We start from the raw sequence: 25030 nt of genomic DNA, 5'->3' as shown, positions 1-25030 counted from the left end.
ACTGGACCCCTGTGCCCGTTAAGGTGCGCTTCTATCTTTCACTCAGCGCTCTCTTCTCATCTCTTCTCCTGTGCGCTGGCTGCATGCTTCCTTGCTTTTTCCGGCCTTGTACTGTGCTTCGCATATACAACCAATACAGGGCGCTGCAGGACCCACACGGTTTCACTTGCTTTGTAAAGTAGGCCCCCAGATTGTGTCAGATATGAGGGGGAGAGAGAAAAAAAACTTTGCTCCTTCATTTCATGCAGTAGCTTGTCTACTTTGTAAAATGGTAGGCCTCGCTGGGCTGCCGTAGTCTTCCTACACATAGTAAGCGTTTAAATTGAGGCGGCGAAAACTAGAAGAAAGAGAGCATTTTTGGTTTGCGTGCAGATTTTGGGCAGGTGGATTGGTGGCAAAACACAAAGTATTTGTCTATGGTGCTTATAAGACGGGGGACAAAAGAAAAAAAATCACATTTGCTTTTGGTTCACTTGCTTGAGAAATACGCTTTTTGGGCCATTTGGGTGAAACAACTTTTGACGTGTTCAAATCAGTAAAAAGACTAATGGCTTTTTTGAGACTACAAAGTCTTTTGAAAGAAAAAAAAAACAAACAAAAACCAAGGTATAATTTGTGTGAGTGCCGCAGGGGGGATAAGAAAGAAAGAAAAAATAAATAAAAAGAAATCCGTGACGACGACGTTCGGACGAGCGCTAACGTCGGAAAATGGTCTCGGTGCGAGGATGAGAAAACCCTCAGCAGCGAGGGGGTTAAATCTCAAGCTGCCTTTTATATTTTATTTTCCAATTTAAGAACCCATTGAGACATAGGACGGTGCACTGCCTGTTGCTTTTCATATGGAGATGAGGGTTGCAGCTACTGTAACTGTGCCCGACTGCTTTTATGACATGACGGTATGCAAATTCATCTGCTGCAGTGTGCCCTGGGAAGGATTTGCACTAGTTGTGCGCATAGTTTGGGGGTGCTTCAGGAACAGTCACCCTTCCGCCTTCCCATGTCAACGTGAAGAGATGCAGCCTCCCTGCAGTTTTCTTTTCCCGTCCCCTGCCGAGAGTTCACTTGTCATGGCTCCGGTCAACCTCCTTCACTTGACGGGGGTGTGCCCAAGCAGGGGCCCTCCTGAGCCCTAGTCCAACTCATACTTACCTGGCAGGGGAGATACCATGATCACGAAGGTGGTTCTCCCAGCAGAGCCGGCCCTAACCAATATGATGCCCTAGGCAAGATTCTGGCTGGTGCCCCCTAGCACCGCCGCTAGTTCTGCAGGAGATGCCTGGCATGAGTCAGCTGGCAGCTCTGCTAACGTCGGGCACCTTTTGTTTATGAAAATGCATATTATTTGCATTACTATATGGCTAGAAAGCACAAGCAGCTTCTGCTGATTAAAATTATATGCAGCATGCATGTGCAACTGCAGCTGTATCTGCATACGAAATGCTACATTACAGTGATTTCCAAGGATACACGCAACGTAGCATTTCGTATCCAGATACAGCCGCAGTTACACACAGAATATAGGCATGCCGCATATCATTTTAATCAGCAGGAGCTGCTGGTGCCCCTAAGCATACCAAATGCCCTAGGCATTTGCCTAGTTTGCCTATGCCTAAGGCCGGCTCTGTCTCCCAGGGCGAGGCTCATCCATTGCACTCCGGGTGTGCTGACCCCTGCGATTTCCCCAAATGCGGGAAACTCGACTGCATAATTTGTGGTAGTGGGGGACTGCGTTCGCGCTTTCCCCTGATCATCTCTGGTAAAAGTCAGATCTTTTTGTGTGCTGCTGGTGCTGTCTCTTCCTTTGCTGTTTCCATCCTTTTCTTCATTTCAACCCTCCCTCCACTGGACCCCTGTGCCCATTAAGGTGCGCTTCTATCTTTCACTCAGCGCTCTCTTCTCATCTCTTCTCCTGTGCGCTGGCTGCATGCTTCCTTGCTTTTTCCGGCCTTGTACTGTGCTTCGCATAAACAACCAATACAGGGCGCTGCAGGACCCACACGGTTTCACTTGCTTTGTAAAGTAGGCCCCCAGATTGTGTCAGATATGAGGGGGAGAGAGAAAAAAAACTTTGCTCCCTCATTTCATGCAGTAGCTTGTCTACTTTGTAAAATGGTAGGCCTCGCTGGGCTGCCGTAGTCTTCCTACACATAGTAAGCGTTTAAATTGAGGCGGCGAAAACTAGAAGAAAGAGAGCATTTTTGGTTTGCGTGCAGATTTTGGGCAGGTGGATTGGTGGCAAAACACAAAGTATTTGTCTATGGTGCTTATAAGACGGGGGACAAAAGAAAAAAAATCACATTTGCTTTTGGTTCACTTGCTTGAGAAATACGCTTTTTGGGCCATTTGGGTGAAACAACTTTTGACGTGTTCAAATCAGTAAAAAGACTAATGGCTTTTTTGAGACTACAAAGTCTTTTGAAAGAAAAAAACAAAAAACAAAAACCAAGGTATAATTTGTGTGAGTGCCGCAGGGGGGATAAGAAAGAAAGAAAAAATAAATAAAAATAAATCCGTGACGACGACGTTCGGACGAGCGCTAACGTCGGAAAATGGTCTCGGTGCGAGGATGAGAAAACCCTCAGCAGCGAGGGGGTTAAATCTCAAGCTGCCTTTTATATTTTATTTTCCAATTTAAGAACCCATTGAGACATAGGACGGTGCACTGCCTGTTGCTTTTCATATGGAGATGAGGGTTGCAGCTACTGTAACTGTGCCCGACTGCTTTTATGACATGACGGTATGCAAATTCATCTGCTGCAGTGTGCCCTGGGAAGGATTTGCACTAGTTGTGCGCATAGTTTGGGGGTGCTTCAGGAACAGTCACCCTTCCGCCTTCCCATGTCAACGTGAAGAGATGCAGCCTCCCTGCAGTTTTCTTTTCCCGTCCCCTGCCGAGAGTTCACTTGTCATGGCTCCGGTCAACCTCCTTCACTTGACGGGGGTGTGCCCAAGCAGGGGCCCTCCTGAGCCCTAGTCCAACTCATACTTACCTGGCAGGGGAGATACCATGATCACGAAGGTGGTTCTCCCAGGGCGAGGCTCATCCATTGCACTCCGGGTGTGCTGACCCCTGCGATTTCCCCAAATGCGGGAAACTCGACTGCATAATTTGTGGTAGTGGGGGACTGCGTTCGCGCTTTCCCCTGATCATCTCTGGTAAAAGTCAGATCTTTTTGTGTGCTGCTGGTGCTGTCTCTTCCTTTGCTGTTTCCATCCTTTTCTTCATTTCAACCCTCCCTCCACTGGACCCCTGTGCCCGTTAAGGTGCGCTTCTATCTTTCACTCAGCGCTCTCTTCTCATCTCTTCTCCTGTGCGCTGGCTGCATGCTTCCTTGCTTTTTCCGGCCTTGTACTGTGCTTCGCATATACAACCAATACAGGGCGCTGCAGGACCCACACGGTTTCACTTGCTTTGTAAAGTAGGCCCCCAGATTGTGTCAGATATGAGGGGGAGAGAGAAAAAAAACTTTGCTCCCTCATTTCATGCAGTAGCTTGTCTACTTTGTAAAATGGTAGGCCTCGCTGGGCTGCCGTAGTCTTCCTACACATAGTAAGCGTTTAAATTGAGGCGGCGAAAACTAGAAGAAAGAGAGCATTTTTGGTTTGCGTGCAGATTTTGGGCAGGTGGATTGGTGGCAAAACACAAAGTATTTGTCTATGGTGCTTATAAGACGGGGGACAAAAGAAAAAATATCACATTTGCTTTTGGTTCACTTGCTTGAGAAATACGCTTTTTGGGCCATTTGGGTGAAACAACTTTTGACGTGTTCAAATCAGTAAAAAGACTAATGGCTTTTTTGAGACTACAAAGTCTTTTGAAAGAAAAAAAAAACAAACAAAAACCAAGGTATAATTTGTGTGAGTGCCGCAGGGGGGATAAGAAAAAAAGAAAAAATAAATAAAAAGAAATCCGTGACGACGATGTTCGGACGAGCGCTAACGTCGGAAAATGGTCTCGGTGCGAGGATGAGAAAACCCTCAGCAGCGAGGGGGCTAAATCTCAAGCTGCCTTTTATATTTTATTTTCCAATTTAAGAACCCATTGAGACATAGGACGGTGCACTGCCTGTTGCTTTTCATATGGAGAAGAGGATTGCAGCTACTGTAACTGTGCCCGACTGCTTTTATGACATGACGGTATGCAAATTCATCTGCTGCAGTGTGCCCTGGGAAGGATTTGCACTAGTTGTGCGCATAGTTTGGGGGTGCTTCAGGAACAGTCACCCTTCCGCCTTCCCATGTCAACGTGAAGAGATGCAGCCTCCCTGCAGTTTTCTTTTCCCGTCCCCTGCCGAGAGTTCACTTGTCATGGCTCCGGTCAACCTCCTTCACTTGACGGGGGTGTGCCCGAGCAGGGGCCCTCCTGAGCCCTAGTCCAACTCATATTTACCTGGCAGGGGAGATACCATGATCACGAAGGTGGTTCTCCCAGGGCGAGGCTCATCCATTGCACTCCGGGTGTGCTGACCCCTGTGATTTCCCCAAATGCGGGAAACTCGACTGCATAATTTGTGGTAGTGGGGGACTGCGTTCGCGCTTTCCCCTGATCATCTCTGGTAAAAGTCAGATCTAGGGATGGACATCGAAAGCAAACCATCATATGATGGCAATGCTCCACCATTGAAACTTTCGATGCAATGGTTACTAACCATCACATCAAAAGTATTCGATGGTGAAAACTATTTATATGACTAGTTCATGCGCAAAAGCCTGCATTTTCGTTTGCAATGTGGGAATTGGGATCGGGGGCAGGGCCAGACTCTGAGCAACATATTACTTTATCACTGGACATTGTGTGTATAATATACATATATAATATACACACACAATGCCCAATGATGAAGTAACATTGCCCCCACTGTGCCAAATATACAATGCCCCCACTATGCCAGATATACAATGCCCCCACAGTGCCAGAGATACATTGCCCCCACTATGCCAGATATGCAATGCCCCCACAGTGCCAGATATACAATGCCCCCACAGTGCCAGATATACATTGCCCCCACAGTGCCAGATATACAATGCCCCCACTGTGTCAGATATACAATGCCCCCACAGTGCCAGAGATACATTGCCCCCACTGTGCCAGATATACAATGTCCCCACAGTGCCAGATATACATTGCCCCCACAGTGCCAGATATACAATGCCCCCCTGTGGCAGATATACATTGTCCCACTGTGCGCTCATTGCCCCCCACCCCTTACCGCTGGCTCTGTTTCTTCTATGTGAGGGGCGGAGAGCGCAGCATAGCGTCTCTCTTGCCCCTCAATTCTCTTTGATGCCCGGTCTCACTCTCCAACGGCGGCGGGGTCAATCTGAAATGATGCGCCGGTTCGTTAGCCAATCAGAGCTCGCGGACCGGCAGCCAATCAGGAGCTGCAGCTGCCGGTCCATGAGCTCTGATTGGCTAGTAAACCGGTGCCTTATTCAGATTGACCGCGCCGCCGCCGATGGAGAGTGAGACTGGGCATCCAAGAGAATTGAGGGGCAGAGGAGGCGCTGCGCTGCGCTCTCCTCCCCTCAAACAGAACAAAGCCAGCGGAATGCAGTATTGTGGACAACCCGGCGGTACGGCGTACCGGCTGGGAATTTCTTACAATAATGTGGATGGCAACTTGCTCAGTGCACGGTTTGCCTTGCTGTCTCACATGGGACCAATTCCGATGATTATGGTGTGGAGTTTGTATGTTCTTTCCATGTTTTTTGTGTTTTCTCTTGGTTTTTCCCACAGTCCAAAACATACTCAAGCAAGGACTTTGTCCATAGCCCTCCTAAATTATTCCCCCTGATCAGTGGTGGTGTATAGCTGGAGTGATATAAATATCAGTGATGTCACTCTGTCTCCTCTGAATCCTCCTGAGCTCCGTGTGTCTGTGGCTTCTGCTGCTGCAGGGTAAGGTCTGGGATCTGATTGGCTCTCTGAGTCAGTGAGAGCCAATCAGAGCTTGCAGTGGGTCCTGTTGCCTAGCAGCAGCCTAGAGAGGGGAGGGGGTGAGGGGACTGGCTGAGCAGGCTCATGTCTGAAATAGACAGCCTCCAACGGACTTAGGAAGTTTCCCTGATAGACACAGCAGCAAGGGGAGGCATAGCTATTTGGAATTAGAAAAAAACAAGCCACCATCGGAAGACCATCGAATGACTATCATTCGATGGTGAAAAACATCGAGAGGGCATCATTAAATGCTAAAAACACTACCATCGAAACGAAAACATCGATGGTTCGGAAACATCGACCATCGATGTCCATCCCTAGTCAGATCTTTTTGTGTGCTGCTGGTGCTGTCTCTTCCTTTGCTGTTTCCATCCTTTTCTTCATTTCAACCCTCCCTCCACTGGACCCCTGTGCCCGTTAAGGTCCGCTTCTATCTTTCACTCAGCGCTCTCTTCTCATCTCTTCTCCTGTGCGCTGGCTGCATGCTTCCTTGCTTTTTCCGGCCTTGTACTGTGCTTCGCATATACAACCAATACAGGGCGCTGCAGGACCCACACGGTTTCACTTGCTTTGTAAAGTAGGCCCCCAGATTGTGTCAGATATGAGGGGGAGAGAGAAAAAAAACTTTGCTCCCTCATTTCATGCAGTAGCTTGTCTACTTTGTAAAATGGTAGGCCTCGCTGGGCTGCCGTAGTCTTCCTACACATAGTAAGCGTTTAAATTGAGGCGGCGAAAACTAGAAGAAAGAGAGCATTTTTGGTTTGCGTGCAGATTTTGGGCAGGTGGATTGGTGGCAAAACACAAAGTATTTGTCTATGGTGCTTATAAGACGGGGGACAAAAGAAAAAATATCACATTTGCTTTTGGTTCACTTGCTTGAGAAATACGCTTTTTGGGCCATTTGGGTGAAACAACTTTTGACGTGTTCAAATCAGTAAAAAGACTAATGGCTTTTTTGAGACTACAAAGTCTTTTGAAAGAAAAAAAAAACAAACAAAAACCAAGGTATAATTTGTGTGAGTGCCGCAGGGGGGATAAGAAAAAAAGAAAAAATAAATAAAAAGAAATCCGTGACGACGACGTTCGGACGAGCGCTAACGTCGGAAAATGGTCTCGGTGCGAGGATGAGAAAACCCTCAGCAGCGAGGGGGTTAAATCTCAAGCTGCCTTTTATATTTTATTTTCCAATTTAAGAACCCATTGAGACATAGGACGGTGCACTGCCTGTTGCTTTTCATATGGAGATGAGGGTTGCAGCTACTGTAACTGTGCCCGACTGCTTTTATGACATGACGGTATGCAAATTCATCTGCTGCAGTGTGCCCTGGGAAGGATTTGCACTAGTTGTGCGCATAGTTTGGGGGTGCTTCAGGAACAGTCACCCTTCCGCCTTCCCATGTCAACGTGAAGAGATGCAGCCTCCCTGCAGTTTTCTTTTCCCGTCCCCTGCCGAGAGTTCACTTGTCATGGCTCCGGTCAACCTCCTTCACTTGACGGGGGTGTGCCCAAGCAGGGGCCCTCCTGAGCCCTAGTCCAACTCATACTTACCTGGCAGGGGAGATACCATGATCACGAAGGTGGTTCTCCCAGCAGAGCCGGCCCTAACCAATATGATGCCCTAGGCAAGATTTTGGCTGGTGCCCCCTAGCACTGCCGCTAGTTCTGCAGCAGATGCCTGGCATGAGTCAGCTGGCAGCTCTGCTAACGTCGGGCACCTTTTGTTTATGAAAATGCATATTATTTGCATTACTATATGGCTAGAAAGCACAAGCAGCTTCTGCTGATTAAAATTATATGCAGCATGCATGTGCAACTGCAGCTGTATCTGCATACGAAATGCTACATTACAGTGATTTCCAGGGATACACGCAACGTAGCATTTCGTATCCAGATACAGCCGCAGTTACACACAGAATATAGGCATGCCGCATATCATTTTAATCAGCAGGAGCTGCTGGTGCCCCTAAGCATACCAAATGCCCTAGGCATTTGCCTAGTTTGCCTATGCCTAAGGCCGGCTCTGTCTCCCAGGGCGAGGCTCATCCATTGCACTCCGGGTGTGCTGACCCCTGCGATTTCCCCAAATGCGGGAAACTCGACTGCATAATTTGTGGTAGTGGGGGACTGCGTTCGCGCTTTCCCCTGATCATCTCTGGTAAAAGTCAGATCTTTTTGTGTGCTGCTGGTGCTGTCTCTTCCTTTGCTGTTTCCATCCTTTTCTTCATTTCAACCCTCCCTCCACTGGACCCCTGTGCCCGTTAAGGTGCGCTTCTATCTTTCACTCAGCGCTCTCTTCTCATCTCTTCTCCTGTGCGCTGGCTGCATGCTTCCTTGCTTTTTCCGGCCTTGTACTGTGCTTCGCATAAACAACCAATACAGGGCGCTGCAGGACCCACACGGTTTCACTTGCTTTGTAAAGTAGGCCCCCAGATTGTGTCAGATATGAGGGGGAGAGAGAAAAAAACTTTGCTCCCTCATTTCATGCAGTAGCTTGTCTACTTTGTAAAATGGTAGGCCTCGCTGGGCTGCCGTAGTCTTCCTACACATAGTAAGCGTTTAAATTGAGGCGGCGAAAACTAGAAGAAAGAGAGCATTTTTGGTTTGCGTGCAGATTTTGGGCAGGTGGATTGGTGGCAAAACACAAAGTATTTGTCTATGGTGCTTATAAGACGGGGGACAAAAGAAAAAAAATCACATTTGCTTTTGGTTCACTTGCTTGAGAAATACGCTTTTTGGGCCATTTGGGTGAAACAACTTTTGACGTGTTCAAATCAGTAAAAAGACTAATGGCTTTTTTGAGACTACAAAGTCTTTTGAAAGAAAAAAAAACAAACAAAAACCAAGGTATAATTTGTGTGAGTGCCGCAGGGGGGATAAGAAAGAAAGAAAAAATAAATAAAAAGAAATCCGTGACGACGACGTTCGGACGAGCGCTAACGTCGGAAAATGGTCTCGGTGCGAGGATGAGAAAACCCTCAGCAGCGAGGGGGTTAAATCTCAAGCTGCCTTTTATATTTTATTTTCCAATTTAAGAACCCATTGAGACATAGGACGGTGCACTGCCTGTTGCTTTTCATATGGAGATGAGGGTTGCAGCTACTGTAACTGTGCCCGACTGCTTTTATGACATGACGGTATGCAAATTCATCTGCTGCAGTGTGCCCTGGGAAGGATTTGCACTAGTTGTGCGCATAGTTTGGGGGTGCTTCAGGAACAGTCACCCTTCCGCCTTCCCATGTCAATGTGAAGAGATGCAGCCTCCCTGCAGTTTTCTTTTCCCGTCCCCTGCCGAGAGTTCACTTGTCATGGCTCCGGTCAACCTCCTTCACTTGACGGGGGTGTGCCCAAGCAGGGGCCCTCCTGAGCCCTAGTCCAACTCATACTTACCTGGCAGGGGAGATACCATGATCACGAAGGTGGTTCTCCCAGGACGAGGCTCATCCATTGCACTCCGGGTGTGCTGACCCCTGCGATTTCCCCAAATGCGGGAAACTCGACTGCATAATTTGTGGTAGTGGGGGACTGCGTTCGCGCTTTCCCCTGATCATCTCTGGTAAAAGTCAGATCTTTTTGTGTGCTGCTGGTGCTGTCTCTTCCTTTGCTGTTTCCATCCTTTTCTTCATTTCAACCCTCCCTCCACTGGACCCCTGTGCCAGTTAAGGTGCGCTTCTATCTTTCACTCAGCGCTCTCTTCTCATCTCTTCTCCTGTGCGCTGGCTGCATGCTTCCTTGCTTTTTCCGGCCTTGTACTGTGCTTCGCATATACAACCAATACAGGGCGCTGCAGGACCCACACGGTTTCACTTGCTTTGTAAAGTAGGCCCCCAGATTGTGTCAGATATGAGGGGGAGAGAGAAAAAAAACTTTGCTCCCTCATTTCATGCAGTAGCTTGTCTACTTTGTAAAATGGTAGGCCTCGCTGGGCTGCCGTAGTCTTCCTACACATAGTAAGCGTTTAAATTGAGGCGGCGAAAACTAGAAGAAAGAGAGCATTTTTGGTTTGCGTGCAGATTTTGGGCAGGTGGATTGGTGGCAAAACACAAAGTATTTGTCTATGGTGCTTATAAGACGGGGGACAAAAGAAAAAAAATCACATTTGCTTTTGGTTCACTTGCTTGAGAAATACGCTTTTTGGGCCATTTGGGTGAAACAACTGTTGACGTGTTCAAATCAGTAAAAAGACTAATGGCTTTTTTGAGACTACAAAGTCTTTTGAAAGAAAAAAAAAACAAACAAAAACCAAGGTATAATTTGTGTGAGTGCCGCAGGGGGGATAAGAAAGAAAGAAAAAATAAATAAAAAGAAATCCGTGACGACGACGTTCGGACGAGCGCTAACGTCGGAAAATGGTCTCGGTGCGAGGATGAGAAAACCCTCAGCAGCGAGGGGGTTAAATCTCAAGCTGCCTTTTATATTTTATTTTCCAATTTAAGAACCCATTGAGACATAGGACGGTGCACTGCCTGTTGCTTTTCATATGGAGATGAGGGTTGCAGCTACTGTAACTGTGCCCGACTGCTTTTATGACATGACGGTATGCAAATTCATCTGCTGCAGTGTGCCCTGGGAAGGATTTGCACTAGTTGTGCGCATAGTTTGGGGGTGCTTCAGGAACAGTCACCCTTCCGCCTTCCCATGTCAACGTGAAGAAATGCAGCCTCCCTGCAGTTTTCTTTTCCCGTCCCCTGCCGAGAGTTCACTTGTCATGGCTCCGGTCAACCTCCTTCACTTGACGGGGGTGTGCCCAAGCAGGGGCCCTCCTGAGCCCTAGTCCAACTCATACTTACCTGGCAGGGGAGATACCATGATCACGAAGGTGGTTCTCCCAGGGCGAGGCTCATCCATTGCACTCCGGGTGTGCTGACCCCTGCGATTTCCCCAAATGCGGGAAACTCGACTGCATAATTTGTGGTAGTGGGGGACTGCGTTCGCGCTTTCCCCTGATCATCTCTGGTAAAAGTCAGATCTTTTTGTGTGCTGCTGGTGCTGTCTCTTCCTTTGCTGTTTCCATCCTTTTCTTCATTTCAACCCTCCCTCCACTGGACCCCTGTGCCCGTTAAGGTGCGCTTCTATCTTTCACTCAGCGCTCTCTTCTCATCTCTTCTCCTGTGCGCTGGCTGCATGCTTCCTTGCTTTTTCCGGCCTTGTACTGTGCTTCGCATATACAACCAATACAGGGCGCTGCAGGACCCACACGGTTTCACTTGCTTTGTAAAGTAGGCCCCCAGATTGTGTCAGATATGAGGGGGAGAGAGAAAAAAAACTTTGCTCCCTCATTTCATGCAGTAGCTTGTCTACTTTGTAAAATGGTAGGCCTCGCTGGGCTGCCGTAGTCTTCCTACACATAGTAAGCGTTTAAATTGAGGCTGCGAAAACTAGAAGAAAGAGAGCATTTTGGGTTTGCGTGCAGATTTTGGGCAGGTGGATTGGTGGCAAAACACAAAGTATTTGTCTATGGTGCTTATAAGACGGGGGACAAAAGAAAAAAAATCACATTTGCTTTTGGTTCACTTGCTTGAGAAATACGCTTTTTGGGCCATTTGGGTGAAACAACTTTTGACGTGTTCAAATCAGTAAAAAGACTAATGGCTTTTTTGAGACTACAAAGTCTTTTGAAAGAAAAAACAAACAAACAAAAACCAAGGTATAATTTGTGTGAGTGCCGCAGGGGGGATAAGAAAGAAAGAAAAAATAAATAAAAAGAAATCCGTGACGACGACGTTCGGACGAGCGCTAACGTCGGAAAATGGTCTCGGTGCGAGGATGAGAAAACCCTCAGCAGCGAGGGGGTTAAATCTCAAGCTGCCTTTTATATTTTATTTTCCAATTTAAGAACCCATTGAGACATAGGACGGTGCACTGCCTGTTGCTTTTCATATGGAGATGAGGGTTGCAGCTACTGTAACTGTGCCCGACTGCTTTTATGACATGACGGTATGCAAATTAATCTGCTGCAGTGTGCCCTGGGAAGGATTTGCACTAGTTGTGCGCATAGTTTGGGGGTGCTTCAGGAACAGTCACCCTTCCGCCTTCCCATGTCAACGTGAAGAGATGCAGCCTCCCTGCAGTTTTCTTTTCCCGTCCCCTGCCGAGAGTTCACTTGTCATGGCTCCGGTCAACCTCCTTCACTTGACGGGGGTGTGCCCAAGCAGGGGCCCTCCTGAGCCCTAGTCCAACTCATACTTACCTGGCAGGGGAGATACCATGATCACGAAGGTGGTTCTCCCAGGGCGAGGCACATCCATTGCACTCCGGGTGTGCTGACCCCTGCGATTTCCCCAAATGCGGGAAACTCGACTGCATAATTTGTGGTAGTGGGGGACTGCGTTCGCGCTTTCCCCTGATCATCTCTGGTAAAAGTCAGATCTTTTTGTGTGCTGCTGGTGCTGTCTCTTCCTTTGCTGTTTCCATCCTTTTCTTCATTTCAACCCTCCCTCCACTGGACCCCTGTGCCCGTTAAGGTGCGCTTCTATCTTTCACTCAGCGCTCTCTTCTCATCTCTTCTCCTGTGCGCTGGCTGCATGCTTCCTTGCTTTTTCCGGCCTTGTACTGTGCTTCGCATATACAACCAATACAGGGCGCTGCAGGACCCACACGGTTTCACTTGCTTTGTAAAGTAGGCCCCCAGATTGTGTCAGATATGAGGGGGAGAGAGAAAAAAACTTTGCTCCCTCATTTCATGCAGTAGCTTGTCTACTTTGTAAAATGGTAGGCCTCGCTGGGCTGCCGTAGTCTTCCTACACATAGTAAGCGTTTAAATTGAGGCGGCGAAAACTAGAAGAAAGAGAGCATTTTTGGTTTGCGTGCAGATTTTGGGCAGGTGGATTGGTGGCAAAACACAAAGTATTTGTCTATGGTGCTTATAAGACGGGGGACAAAAGAAAAAAAATCACATTTGCTTTTGGTTCACTTGCTTGAGAAATACGCTTTTTGGGCCATTTGGGTGAAACAACTTTTGACGTGTTCAAATCAGTAAAAAGACTAATGGCTTTTTTGAGACTACAAAGTCTTTTGAAAGAAAAAAAAACAAACAAAAACCAAGGTATAATTTGTGTGAGTGCCGCAGGGGGGATAAGAAAGAAAGAAAAAATAAATAAAAAGAAATCCGTGACGACGACGTTCGGACGAGCGCTAACGTCGGAAAATGGTCTCGGTGCGAGGATGAGAAAACCCTCAGCAGCGAGGGGGTTAAATCTCAAGCTGCCTTTTATATTTTATTTTCCAATTTAAGAACCCATTGAGACATAGGACGGTGCACTGCCTGTTGCTTTTCATATGGAGATGAGGGTTGCAGCTACTGTAACTGTGCCCGACTGCTTTTATGACATGACGGTATGCAAATTCATCTGCTGCAGTGTGCCCTGGGAAGGATTTGCACTAGTTGTGCGCATAGTTTGGGGGTGCTTCAGGAACAGTCACCCTTCCGCCTTCCCATGTCAATGTGAAGAGATGCAGCCTCCCTGCAGTTTTCTTTTCCCGTCCCCTGCCGAGAGTTCACTTGTCATGGCTCCGGTCAACCTCCTTCACTTGACGGGGGTGTGCCCAAGCAGGGGCCCTCCTGAGCCCTAGTCCAACTCATACTTACCTGGCAGGGGAGATACCATGATCACGAAGGTGGTTCTCCCAGGACGAGGCTCATCCATTGCACTCCGGGTGTGCTGACCCCTGCGATTTCCCCAAATGCGGGAAACTCGACTGCATAATTTGTGGTAGTGGGGGACTGCGTTCGCGCTTTCCCCTGATCATCTCTGGTAAAAGTCAGATCTTTTTGTGTGCTGCTGGTGCTGTCTCTTCCTTTGCTGTTTCCATCCTTTTCTTCATTTCAACCCTCCCTCCACTGGACCCCTGTGCCAGTTAAGGTGCGCTTCTATCTTTCACTCAGCGCTCTCTTCTCATCTCTTCTCCTGTGCGCTGGCTGCATGCTTCCTTGCTTTTTCCGGCCTTGTACTGTGCTTCGCATATACAACCAATACAGGGCGCTGCAGGACCCACACGGTTTCACTTGCTTTGTAAAGTAGGCCCCCAGATTGTGTCAGATATGAGGGGGAGAGAGAAAAAAAACTTTGCTCCCTCATTTCATGCAGTAGCTTGTCTACTTTGTAAAATGGTAGGCCTCGCTGGGCTGCCGTAGTCTTCCTACACATAGTAAGCGTTTAAATTGAGGCGGCGAAAACTAGAAGAAAGAGAGCATTTTTGGTTTGCGTGCAGATTTTGGGCAGGTGGATTGGTGGCAAAACACAAAGTATTTGTCTATGGTGCTTATAAGACGGGGGACAAAAGAAAAAAAATCACATTTGCTTTTGGTTCACTTGCTTGAGAAATACGCTTTTTGGGCCATTTGGGTGAAACAACTGTTGACGTGTTCAAATCAGTAAAAAGACTAATGGCTTTTTTGAGACTACAAAGTCTTTTGAAAGAAAAAAAAAACAAACAAAAACCAAGGTATAATTTGTGTGAGTGCCGCAGGGGGGATAAGAAAGAAAGAAAAAATAAATAAAAAGAAATCCGTGACGACGACGTTCGGACGAGCGCTAACGTCGGAAAATGGTCTCGGTGCGAGGATGAGAAAACCCTCAGCAGCGAGGGGGTTAAATCTCAAGCTGCCTTTTATATTTTATTTTCCAATTTAAGAACCCATTGAGACATAGGACGGTGCACTGCCTGTTGCTTTTCATATGGAGATGAGGGTTGCAGCTACTGTAACTGTGCCCGACTGCTTTTATGACATGACGGTATGCAAATTCATCTGCTGCAGTGTGCCCTGGGAAGGATTTGCACTAGTTGTGCGCATAGTTTGGGGGTGCTTCAGGAACAGTCACCCTTCCGCCTTCCCATGTCAACGTGAAGAAATGCAGCCTCCCTGCAGTTTTCTTTTCCCGTCCCCTGCCGAGAGTTCACTTGTCATGGCTCCGGTCAACCTCCTTCACTTGACGGGGGTGTGCCCAAGCAGGGGCCCTCCTGAGCCCTAGTCCAACTCATACTTACCTGGCAGGGGAGATACCATGATCACGAAGGTGGTTCTCCCAGGGCGAGGCTCATCCATTGCACTCCGGGTGTGCTGACCCCTGCGATTTCCCCAAATGCGGGAAACTCGACTGCATAATTTGTGGTAGTGGGGGACTGCGTTCGCGCTTTCCCCTGATCATCTCTGGTAAAAGTCAGATCTTTTTGTGTGCTGCTGGTGCTGTCTCTTCCTTTGCTGTTTCCATCCTTTTCTTCATTTCAACCCTCCCTCCACTGGACCCCTGTGCCCGTTAAGGTGCGCTTCTATCTTTCACTCAGCGCTCTCTTCTCATCTCTTCTCCTGTGCGCTGGCTGCATGCTTCCTTGCTTTTTCCGGCCTTGTACTGTGCTTCGCATATACAACCAATACAGGGCGCTGCAGGACCCACACGGTTTCACTTGCTTTGTAAAGTAGGCCCCCAGATTGTGTCAGATATGAGGGGGAGAGAGAAAAAAAAATTTGCTCCCTCATTTCATGCAGTAGCTTGTCTACTTTGTAAAATGGTAGGCCTCGCTGGGCTGCCGTAGTCTTCCTACACATAGTAAGCGTTTAAATTGAGGCTGCGAAAACTAGAAGAAAGAGAGCATTTTGGGTTTGCGTGCAGATTTTGGGCAGGTGGATTGGTGGCAAAACACAAAGTATTTGTCTATGGTGCTTATAAGACGGGGGACAAAAGAAAAAAAATCACATTTGCTTTTGGTTCACTTGCTTGAGAAATACGCTTTTTGGGCCATTTGGGTGAAACAACTTTTGACGTGTTCAAATCAGTAAAAAGACTAATGGCTTTTTTGAGACTACAAAGTCTTTTGAAAGAAAAAACAAACAAACAAAAACCAAGGTATAATTTGTGTGAGTGCCGCAGGGGGGATAAGAAAGAAAGAAAAAATAAATAAAAAGAAATCCGTGACGACGACGTTCGGACGAGCGCTAACGTCGGAAAATGGTCTCGGTGCGAGGATGAGAAAACCCTCAGCAGCGAGGGGGTTAAATCTCAAGCTGCCTTTTATATTTTATTTTCCAATTTAAGAACCCATTGAGACATAGGACGGTGCACTGCCTGTTGCTTTTCATATGGAGATGAGGGTTGCAGCTACTGTAACTGTGCCCGACTGCTTTTATGACATGACGGTATGCAAATTAATCTGCTGCAGTGTGCCCTGGGAAGGATTTGCACTAGTTGTGCGCATAGTTTGGGGGTGCTTCAGGAACAGTCACCCTTCCGCCTTCCCATGTCAACGTGAAGAGATGCAGCCTCCCTGCAGTTTTCTTTTCCCGTCCCCTGCCGAGAGTTCACTTGTCATGGCTCCGGTCAACCTCCTTCACTTGACGGGGGTGTGCCCAAGCAGGGGCCCTCCTGAGCCCTAGTCCAACTCATACTTACCTGGCAGGGGAGATACCATGATCACGAAGGTGGTTCTCCCAGGGCGAGGCACATCCATTGCACTCCGGGTGTGCTGACCCCTGCGATTTCCCCAAATGCGGGAAACTCGACTGCATAATTTGTGGTAGTGGGGGACTGCGTGCGCGCTTTCCCCTGATCATCTCTGGTAAAAGTCAGATCTTTTTGTGTGCTGCTGGTGCTGTCTCTTCCTTTGCTGTTTCCATCCTTTTCTTCATTTCAACCCTCCCTCCACTGGACCCCTGTGCCCGTTAAGGTGTGCTTCTATCTTTCACTCAGCGCTCTCTTCTCATCTCTTCTCCTGTGCGCTGGCTGCATGCTTCCTTGCTTTTTCCGGCCTTGTACTGTGCTTCGCATATACAACCAATACAGGGCGCTGCAGGACCCACACGGTTTCACTTGCTTTGTAAAGTAGGCCCCCAGATTGTGTCAGATATGAGGGGGAGAGAGAAAAAAAACTTTGCTCCCTCATTTCATGCAGTAGCTTGTCTACTTTGTAAAATGGTAGGCCTCGCTGGGCTGCCGTAGTCTTCCTACACATAGTAAGCGTTTAAATTGAGGCGGCGAAAACTAGAAGAAAGAGAGCATTTTGGGTTTGCGTGCAGATTTTGGGCAGGTGGATTGGTGGCAAAACACAAAGTATTTGTCTATGGTGCTTATAAGACGGGGGACAAAAGAAAAAAAATCACATTTGCTTTTGGTTCACTTGCTTGAGAAATACGCTTTTTGGGCCATTTGGGTGAAACAACTTTTGACGTGTTCAAATCAGTAAAAAGACTAATGGCTTTTTTGAGACTACAAAGTCTTTTGAAAGAAAAAACAAACAAACAAAAACCAAGGTATAATTTGTGTGAGTGCCGCAGGGGGGATAAGAAAGAAAGAAAAAATAAATAAAAAGAAATCCGTGACGACGACGTTCGGACGAGCGCTAACGTCGGAAAATGGTCTCGGTGCGAGGATGAGAAAACCCTCAGCAGCGAGGGGGTTAAATCTCAAGCTGCCTTTTATATTTTATTTTCCAATTTAAGAACCCATTGAGACATAGGACGGTGCACTGCCTGTTGCTTTTCATATGGAGATGAGGGTTGCAGCTACTGTAACTGTGCCCGACTGCTTTTATGACATGACGGTATGCAAATTAATCTGCTGCAGTGTGCCCTGGGAAGGATTTGCACTAGTTGTGCGCATAGTTTGGGGGTGCTTCAGGAACAGTCACCCTTCCGCCTTCCCATGTCAACGTGAAGAGATGCAGCCTCCCTGCAGTTTTCTTTTCCCGTCCCCTGCCGAGAGTTCACTTGTCATGGCTCCGGTCAACCTCCTTCACTTGACGGGGGTGTGCCCAAGCAGGGGCCCTCCTGAGCCCTAGTCCAACTCATACTTACCTGGCAGGGGAGATACCATGATCACGAAGGTGGTTCTCCCAGGGCGAGGCTCATCCATTGCACTCCGGGTGTGCTGACCCCTGCGATTTCTCCAAATGCGGGAAACTCGACTGCATAATTTGTGGTAGTGGGGGACTGCGTTCGCGCTTTCCCCTGATCATCTCTGGTAAAAGTCAGATCTTTTTGTGTGCTGCTGGTGCTGTCTCTTCCTTTGCTGTTTCCATCCTTTTCTTCATTTCAACCCTCCCTCCACTGGACCCCTGTGCCCGTTAAGGTGCGCTTCTATCTTTCACTCAGCGCTCTCTTCTCATCTCTTCTCCTGTGCGCTGGCTGCATGCTTCCTTGCTTTTTCCGGCCTTGTACTGTGCTTCGCATATACAACCAATACAGGGCGCTGCAGGACCCACACGGTTTCACTTGCTTTGTAAAGTAGGCCCCCAGATTGTGTCAGATATGAGGGGGAGAGAGAAAAAAAACTTTGCTCCCTCATTTCATGCAGTAGCTTGTCTACTTTGTAAAATGGTAGGCCTCGCTGGGCTGCCGTAGTCTTCCTACACATAGTAAGCGTTTAAATTGAGGCGGCGAAAACTAGAAGAAAGAGAGCATTTTTGGTTTGCGTGCAGATTTTGGGCAGGTGGATTGGTGGCAAAACACAAAGTATTTGTCTATGGTGCTTATAAGACGGGGGACAAAAGAAAAAATATCACATTTGCTTTTGGTTCACTTGCTTGAGAAATACGCTTTTTGGGCCATTTGGGTGAAACAACTTTTGACGTGTTCAAATCAGTAAAAAGACTAATGGCTTTTTTGAGACTACAAAGTCTTTTGAAAGAAAAAAAAAACAAACAAAAACCAAGGTATAATTTGTGTGAGTGCCGCAGGGGGGATAAGAAAAAAAGAAAAAATAAATAAAAAGAAATCCGTGACGACGACGTTCGGACGAGCGCTAACGTCGGAAAATGGTCTCGGTGCGAGGATGAGAAAACCCTCAGCAGCGAGGGGGTTAAATCTCAAGCTGCCTTTTATATTTTATTTTCCAATTTAAGAACCCATTGAGACATAGGACGGTGCACTGCCTGTTGCTTTTCATATGGAGATGAGGGTTGCAGCTACCGTAACTGTGCCCGACTGCTTTTATGACATGACGGTATGCAAATTCATCTGCTGCAGTGTGCCCTGGGAAGGATTTGCACTAGTTGTGCGCATAGTTTGGGGGTGCTTCAGGAACAGTCACCCTTCCGCCTTCCCATGTCAACGTGAAGAGATGCAGCCTCCCTGCAGTTTTCTTTTCCCGTCCCCTGCCGAGAGTTCACTTTTCATGGCTCCGGTCACCCTCCTTCACTTGACGGGGGTGTGCCCAAGCAGGGGCCCTCCTGAGCCCTAGTCCAACTCATACTTACCTGGCAGGGGAGATACCATGATCACGAAGGTGGTTCTCCCAGGGCGAGGTTCATCCATTGCACTCCGGGTGTGCTGACCCCTGTGATTTCCCCAAATGCGGGAAACTCGACTGCATAATTTGTGGTAGTGGGGGACTGCGTTCGCGCTTTCCCCTGATCATCTCTGGTAAAAGTCAGATCTTTTTGTGTGCTGCTGGTGCTGTCTCTTCCTTTGCTGTTTCCATCCTTTTCTTCATTTCAACTCTCCCTCCACTGGACCCCTGTGCCCGTTAAGGTGCGCTTCTATCTTTCACTCAGCGCTCTCTTCTCATCTCTTCTCCTGTGCGCTGGCTGCATGCTTCCTTGCTTTTTCCGGCCTTGTACTGTGCTTCGCATATACAATAGAGATGAGCGCCTGAAATTTTTCGGGTTTTGTGTTTTGGTTTTGGGTTCGGTTCCGCGGCCGTGTTTTGGGTTCGAACGCGTTTTGGCAAAACCTCACCGAATTATTTTTGTCGGATTCGGGTGTGTTTTGGATTCGGGTGTTTTTTTCCAAAAACACTAAAAAACAGCTTAAATCATAGAATTTGGGGGTCATTTTGATCCCAAAGTATTATTAACCTCAAAAACCATAATTTACACTCATTTTCAGTCTATTCTGAATACCTCACACCTCACAATATTATTTTTAGTCCTAAAATTTGCACCGAGGTCGCTGTGTGAGTAAGATAAGCGACCCTAGTGGCCGACACAAACACCGGGCCCATCTAGGAGTGGCACTGCAGTGTCACGCAGGATGTCCCTTCCAAAAAACCCTCCCCAAACAGCACATGACGCAAAGAAAAAAAGAGGCGCAATGAGGTAGCTGTGTGAGTAAGATTAGCGACCCTAGTGGCCGACACAAACACCGGGCCCATCTAGGAGTGGCATTTTTGTTCTCCATATTTTAATAGGCACAACTAAAAGGCACCTCAGGTAAACAATGGAGATGGATGGATTGGATACTAGTATACAATTATGGACGGGCTGCCGAGTGCCGACACAGAGGTAGCCACAGCCGTGAACTACCGCACTGTACTGTGTCTGCTGCTAATATATAGACTGGTTGATAAAGAGATAGTATACTCGTAACTAGTATGTATGTATAAAGAAAGAAAAAAAAACCACGGTTAGGTGGTATATACAATTATGGACGGGCTGCCGAGTGCCGACACAGAGGTAGCCACAGCCGTGAACTACCGCACTGTACTGTGTCTGCTGCTAATATATAGACTGGTTGATAAAGAGATAGTATACTCGTAACTAGTATGTATGTATAAAGAAAGAAAAAAAAACCACGGTTAGGTCACTGGTATATACAATTATGGACGGGCTGCCGAGTGCCGACACAGAGGTAGCCACAGCCGTGAACTACCGCACTGTACTGTGTCTGCTGCTAATATATAGACTGGTTGATAAAGAGATAGTATACTCGTAACTAGTATGTATGTATAAAGAAAGAAAAAAAAACCACGGTTAGGTCACTGGTATATACAATTATGGACGGGCTGCCGAGTGCCGACACAGAGGTAGCCACAGCCGTGAACTACCGCACTGTACTGTGTCTGCTGCTAATATATAGACTGGTTGATAAAGAGATAGTATACTCGTAACTAGTATGTATGTATAAAGAAAGAAAAAAAAACCACGGTTAGGTGGTATATACAATTATGGACGGGCTGCCGAGTGCCGACACAGAGGTAGCCACAGCCGTGAACTACCGCACTGTACTGTGTCTGCTGCTAATATATAGACTGGTTGATAAAGAGATAGTATACTCGTAACTAGTATGTATGTATAAAGAAAGAAAAAAAAACCACGGTTAGGTCACTGGTATATACAATTATGGACGGGCTGCCGAGTGCCGACACAGAGGTAGCCACAGCCGTGAACTACCGCACTGTACACTGGTTGATAAAGAGATAGTAGTATACTCGTAACAACTAGTATGACTGACTATGACGGTATAAAGAATGAAAAAAAAACCACGGTTAGGTGGTATATATTAGAATACAATTATGGATGGACGGACTGCCTGCCGAGTGCCGACACAGAGGTAGCCACAGCCGTGAACTACCGCACTGTACACTGGTTGATAAAGAGATAGTAGTATACTCGTAACAACTAGTATGACTGACTATGACGGTATAAAGAATGAAAAAAAAACCACGGTTAGGTGGTATATATTATAATACAATTATGGATGGACGGACTGCCTGCCGACTGCCGACACAGAGGTAGCCACAGCCGTGAACTACCGCACTGTACACTGGTTGATAAAGAGATAGTAGTATACTCGTAACAACTAGTATGACACTATGACGGTAAAAAAAGATTGAAAAAAAAACCACGGTTAGGTGGTATATATTATAATACAATTATGGATGGACGGACTGCCTGCCGACTGCCGACACAGAGGTAGCCACAGCCGTGAACTACCGCACTGTACACTGGTTGATAAAGAGATAGTAGTATACTCGTAACAACTAGTATGACACTATGACGGTATAAAGAATGAAAAAAAAACCACGGTTAGGTGGTATATATTATAATAATACAATTATGGATGGACGGACTGCCTGCCGACTGCCGACACAGAGGTAGCCACAGCCGTGAACTACCGCACTGTACACTGGTTGATAAAGAGATAGTAGTATACTCGTAACAACTAGTATGACTATGACGACGGTATAAAGAAAGAAAAAAAAATACCACGGTTAGGTGGTATATAATTATACAATTATGGATGGACGGACTGCCTGCCGAGTGCCGACTGCCGACACAGAGGTAGCCACAGCCGTGAACTACCGCACTGTACTGTGTCTGCTGCTAATATAGACTGGTTGATAAAGAGATAGTATACAACAATATACTACTATACTGGTGGTCAGGCACTGGTCACCACTAGTCACACTGGCAGTGGCACTCCTGCAGCAAAAGTGTGCACTGTTTAATTTTAAATTAATATAATATTATGTACTCCTGGCTCCTGCTATAACAACCTGCAGTGCTCCCCAGTCTCCCCCACAATTATTATAAGCTTTTATACATTGATGTGCAGCACACTGGGCTGAGCTGAGTGCACACAGACTGAGTCACACTGTGTGACTGCTGTGTATCGTTTTTTTCAGGCAGAGAACGGATATAGCAGAGAACGGATATATTAAATAAAAGTTAACTTAACAACAACTGCACTGGTCACTGTGGTAAACTCTGTCTGCACAATCTCTCTCTCTCTCTCTCTCTTCTAATCTATTCTAATGGAGAGGACGCCAGCCACGTCCTCTCCCTATCAATCTCAATGCACGTGTGAAAATGGCGGCGACGCGCGGCTCCTTATATAGAATCCGAGTCTCGCGAGAATCCGACAGCGTCATGATGACGTTCGGGCGCGCTCGGGTTAACCGAGCAAGGCGGGAAGATCCGAGTCGCTCGGACCCGTGAAAAAAAAAGTGAAGTTCGTGCGGGTTCGGATTCAAAGAAACCGAACCCGCTCATCTCTAATATACAACCAATACAGGGCGCTGCAGGACCCACACGGTTTCACTTGCTTTGTAAAGTAGGCCCCCAGATTGTGTCAGATATGAGGGGGAGAGAGAAAAAAAACTTTGCTCCCTCATTTCATGCAGTAGCTTGTCTACTTTGTAAAATGGTAGGCCTCGCTGGGCTGCCGTAGTCTTCCTACACATAGTAAGCGTTTAAATTGAGGCGGCGAAAACTAGAAGAAAGAGAGCATTTTGGGTTTGCGTGCAGATTTTGGGCAGGTGGATTGGTGGCAAAACACAAAGTATTTGTCTATGGTGCTTATAAGACGGGGGACAAAAGAAAAAAAATCACATTTGCTTTTGGTTCACTTGCTTGAGAAATACGCTTTTTGGGCCATTTGGGTGAAACAACTTTTGACGTGTTCAAATCAGTAAAAAGACTAATGGCTTTTTTGAGACTACAAAGTCTTTTGAAAGAAAAAAAAAACAAACAAAAACCAAGGTATAATTTGTGTGAGTGCCGCAGGGGGGATAAGAAAGAAAGAAAAAATAAATAACAAGAAATCCGTGACGACGACGTTCGGACGAGCGCTAACGTCGGAAAATGGTCTCGGTGCGAGGATGAGAAAACCCTCAGCAGCGAGGGGGTTAAATCTCAAGCTGCCTTTTATATTTTATTTTCCAATTTAAGAACCCATTAAGACATAGGACGGTGCACTGCCTGTTGCTTTTCATATGGAGATGAGGGTTGCAGCTACTGTAACTGTGCCCGACTGCTTTTATGACATGACGGTATGCAAATTCATCTGCTGCAGTGTGCCCTGGGAAGGATTTGCACTAGTTGTGCGCATAGTTTGGGGGTGCTTCAGGAACAGTCACCCTTCCGCCTTCCCATGTCAACGTGAAGAGATGCAGCCTCCCTGCAGTTTTCTTTTCCCGTCCCCTGCCGAGAGTTCACTTGTCATGGCTCCGGTCAACCTCCTTCACTTGACGGGGTGTGCCCAAGCAGGGGCCCTCCTGAGCCCTAGTCCAACTCATACTTACCTGGCAGGGGAGATACCATGATCACGAAGGTGGTTCTCCCAGGGCGAGGCTCATCCATTGCACTCCGGGTGTGCTGACCCCTGCGATTTCCCCAAATGCGGGAAACTCGACTGCATAATTTGTGGTAGTGGGGGACTGCGTTCGCGCTTTCCCCTCATCATCTCTGGTAAAAGTCAGATCTTTTTGTGTGCTGCTGGTGCTGTCTCTTCCTTTGCTGTTTCCATCCTTTTCTTCATTTCAACCCTCCCTCCACTGGACCCCTGTGCCCGTTAAGGTGCGCTTCTATCTTTCACTCAGCGCTCTCTTCTCATCTCTTCTCCTGTGCGCTGGCTGCATGCTTCCTTGCTTTTTCCGGCCTTGTACTGTGCTTCGCATATACAACCAATACAGGGCGCTGCAGGACCCACACGGTTTCACTTGCTTTGTAAAGTAGGCCCCCAGATTGTGTCAGATATGAGGGGGAGAGAGAAAAAAAACTTTGCTCCCTCATTTCATGCAGTAGCTTGTCTACTTTGTAAAATGGTAGGCCTCGCTGGGCTGCCGTAGTCTTCCTACACATAGTAAGCGTTTAAATTGAGGCGGCGAAAACTAGAAGAAAGAGAGCATTTTTGGTTTGCGTGCAGATTTTGGGCAGGTGGATTGGTGGCAAAACACAAAGTATTTGTCTATGGTGCTTATAAGACGGGGGACAAAAGAAAAAAAATCACATTTGCTTTTGGTTCACTTGCTTGAGAAATACGCTTTTTGGGCCATTTGGGTGAAACAACTTTTGACGTGTTCAAATCAGTAAAAAGACTAATGGCTTTTTTGAGACTACAAAGTCTTTTGAAAGAAAAAACAAACAAACAAAAACCAAGGTATAATTTGTGTGAGTGCCGCAGGGGGGATAAGAAAGAAAGAAAAAATAAATAACAAGAAATCCGTGACGACGACGTTCGGACGAGCGCTAACGTCGGAAAATGGTCTCGGTGCGAGGATGAGAAAACCCTCAGCAGCGAGGGGGTTAAATCTCAAGCTGCCTTTTATATTTTATTTTCCAATTTAAGAACCCATTGAGACATAGGACGGTGCACTGCCTGTTGCTTTTCATATGGAGATGAGGGTTGCAGCTACTGTAACTGTGTCCGACTGCTTTTATGACATGACGGTATGCAAATTAATCTGCTGCAGTGTGCCCTGGGAAGGATTTGCACTAGTTGTGCGCATAGTTTGGGGGTGCTTCAGGAACAGTCACCCTTCCGCCTTCCCATGTCAACGTGAAGAGATGCAGCCTCCCTGCAGTTTTCTTTTCCCGTCCCCTGCCGAGAGTTCACTTGTCATGGCTCCGGTCAACCTCCTTCACTTGACGGGGGTGTGCCCA

General features: G+C 47.2%; 11 non-coding genes and 2 pseudogenes across 11 annotated transcripts; all 13 read left to right on the top strand.

Annotated features, from left to right (window-relative positions):
* The first annotated feature begins 1605 nt into the window (after positions 1–1605).
* LOC134959670 (U1 spliceosomal RNA) lies at positions 1606–1746 on the top strand (annotated as a pseudogene).
* A 1236-nt stretch (positions 1747–2982) lies between these two features.
* Positions 2983–3146, top strand: LOC134957144 (U1 spliceosomal RNA). Its single transcript, XR_010186496.1, has one exon. It is a non-coding gene; the product is annotated as a U1 spliceosomal RNA (small nuclear RNA).
* A 1236-nt stretch (positions 3147–4382) lies between these two features.
* On the top strand, positions 4383–4546 carry LOC134958402 (U1 spliceosomal RNA). The gene has a single exon (XR_010186990.1). It is a non-coding gene; the product is annotated as a U1 spliceosomal RNA (small nuclear RNA).
* Positions 4547–7942: 3396 nt separating this feature from the next.
* LOC134959659 (U1 spliceosomal RNA) lies at positions 7943–8083 on the top strand (annotated as a pseudogene).
* A 1234-nt stretch (positions 8084–9317) lies between these two features.
* LOC134958315 (U1 spliceosomal RNA) lies at positions 9318–9481 on the top strand. The gene has a single exon (XR_010186948.1). It is a non-coding gene; the product is annotated as a U1 spliceosomal RNA (small nuclear RNA).
* A 1236-nt stretch (positions 9482–10717) lies between these two features.
* On the top strand, positions 10718–10881 carry LOC134957139 (U1 spliceosomal RNA). Its single transcript, XR_010186492.1, has one exon. It is a non-coding gene; the product is annotated as a U1 spliceosomal RNA (small nuclear RNA).
* A 1236-nt stretch (positions 10882–12117) lies between these two features.
* LOC134957607 (U1 spliceosomal RNA) lies at positions 12118–12281 on the top strand. Its single transcript, XR_010186681.1, has one exon. It is a non-coding gene; the product is annotated as a U1 spliceosomal RNA (small nuclear RNA).
* Positions 12282–13515: 1234 nt separating this feature from the next.
* On the top strand, positions 13516–13679 carry LOC134958310 (U1 spliceosomal RNA). The gene has a single exon (XR_010186942.1). It is a non-coding gene; the product is annotated as a U1 spliceosomal RNA (small nuclear RNA).
* A 1236-nt stretch (positions 13680–14915) lies between these two features.
* On the top strand, positions 14916–15079 carry LOC134957132 (U1 spliceosomal RNA). Its single transcript, XR_010186490.1, has one exon. It is a non-coding gene; the product is annotated as a U1 spliceosomal RNA (small nuclear RNA).
* Positions 15080–16315: 1236 nt separating this feature from the next.
* On the top strand, positions 16316–16479 carry LOC134958288 (U1 spliceosomal RNA). The gene has a single exon (XR_010186934.1). It is a non-coding gene; the product is annotated as a U1 spliceosomal RNA (small nuclear RNA).
* Positions 16480–17715: 1236 nt separating this feature from the next.
* Positions 17716–17879, top strand: LOC134958198 (U1 spliceosomal RNA). The gene has a single exon (XR_010186907.1). It is a non-coding gene; the product is annotated as a U1 spliceosomal RNA (small nuclear RNA).
* A 1236-nt stretch (positions 17880–19115) lies between these two features.
* On the top strand, positions 19116–19279 carry LOC134958267 (U1 spliceosomal RNA). The gene has a single exon (XR_010186926.1). It is a non-coding gene; the product is annotated as a U1 spliceosomal RNA (small nuclear RNA).
* A 4383-nt stretch (positions 19280–23662) lies between these two features.
* On the top strand, positions 23663–23826 carry LOC134955624 (U1 spliceosomal RNA). Its single transcript, XR_010185939.1, has one exon. It is a non-coding gene; the product is annotated as a U1 spliceosomal RNA (small nuclear RNA).
* Positions 23827–25030: the final 1204 nt, after the last annotated feature.

The sequence above is a fragment of the Pseudophryne corroboree genome, chromosome 1, assembly GCF_028390025.1.
Source record: "Pseudophryne corroboree isolate aPseCor3 chromosome 1, aPseCor3.hap2, whole genome shotgun sequence".
In the NCBI taxonomy this organism is placed as follows: Eukaryota; Metazoa; Chordata; class Amphibia; order Anura; family Myobatrachidae; genus Pseudophryne; species Pseudophryne corroboree.
Note: the sequence above shows the minus strand (reverse complement) of the source record. Positions and strands in the feature narration are given on the sequence as shown.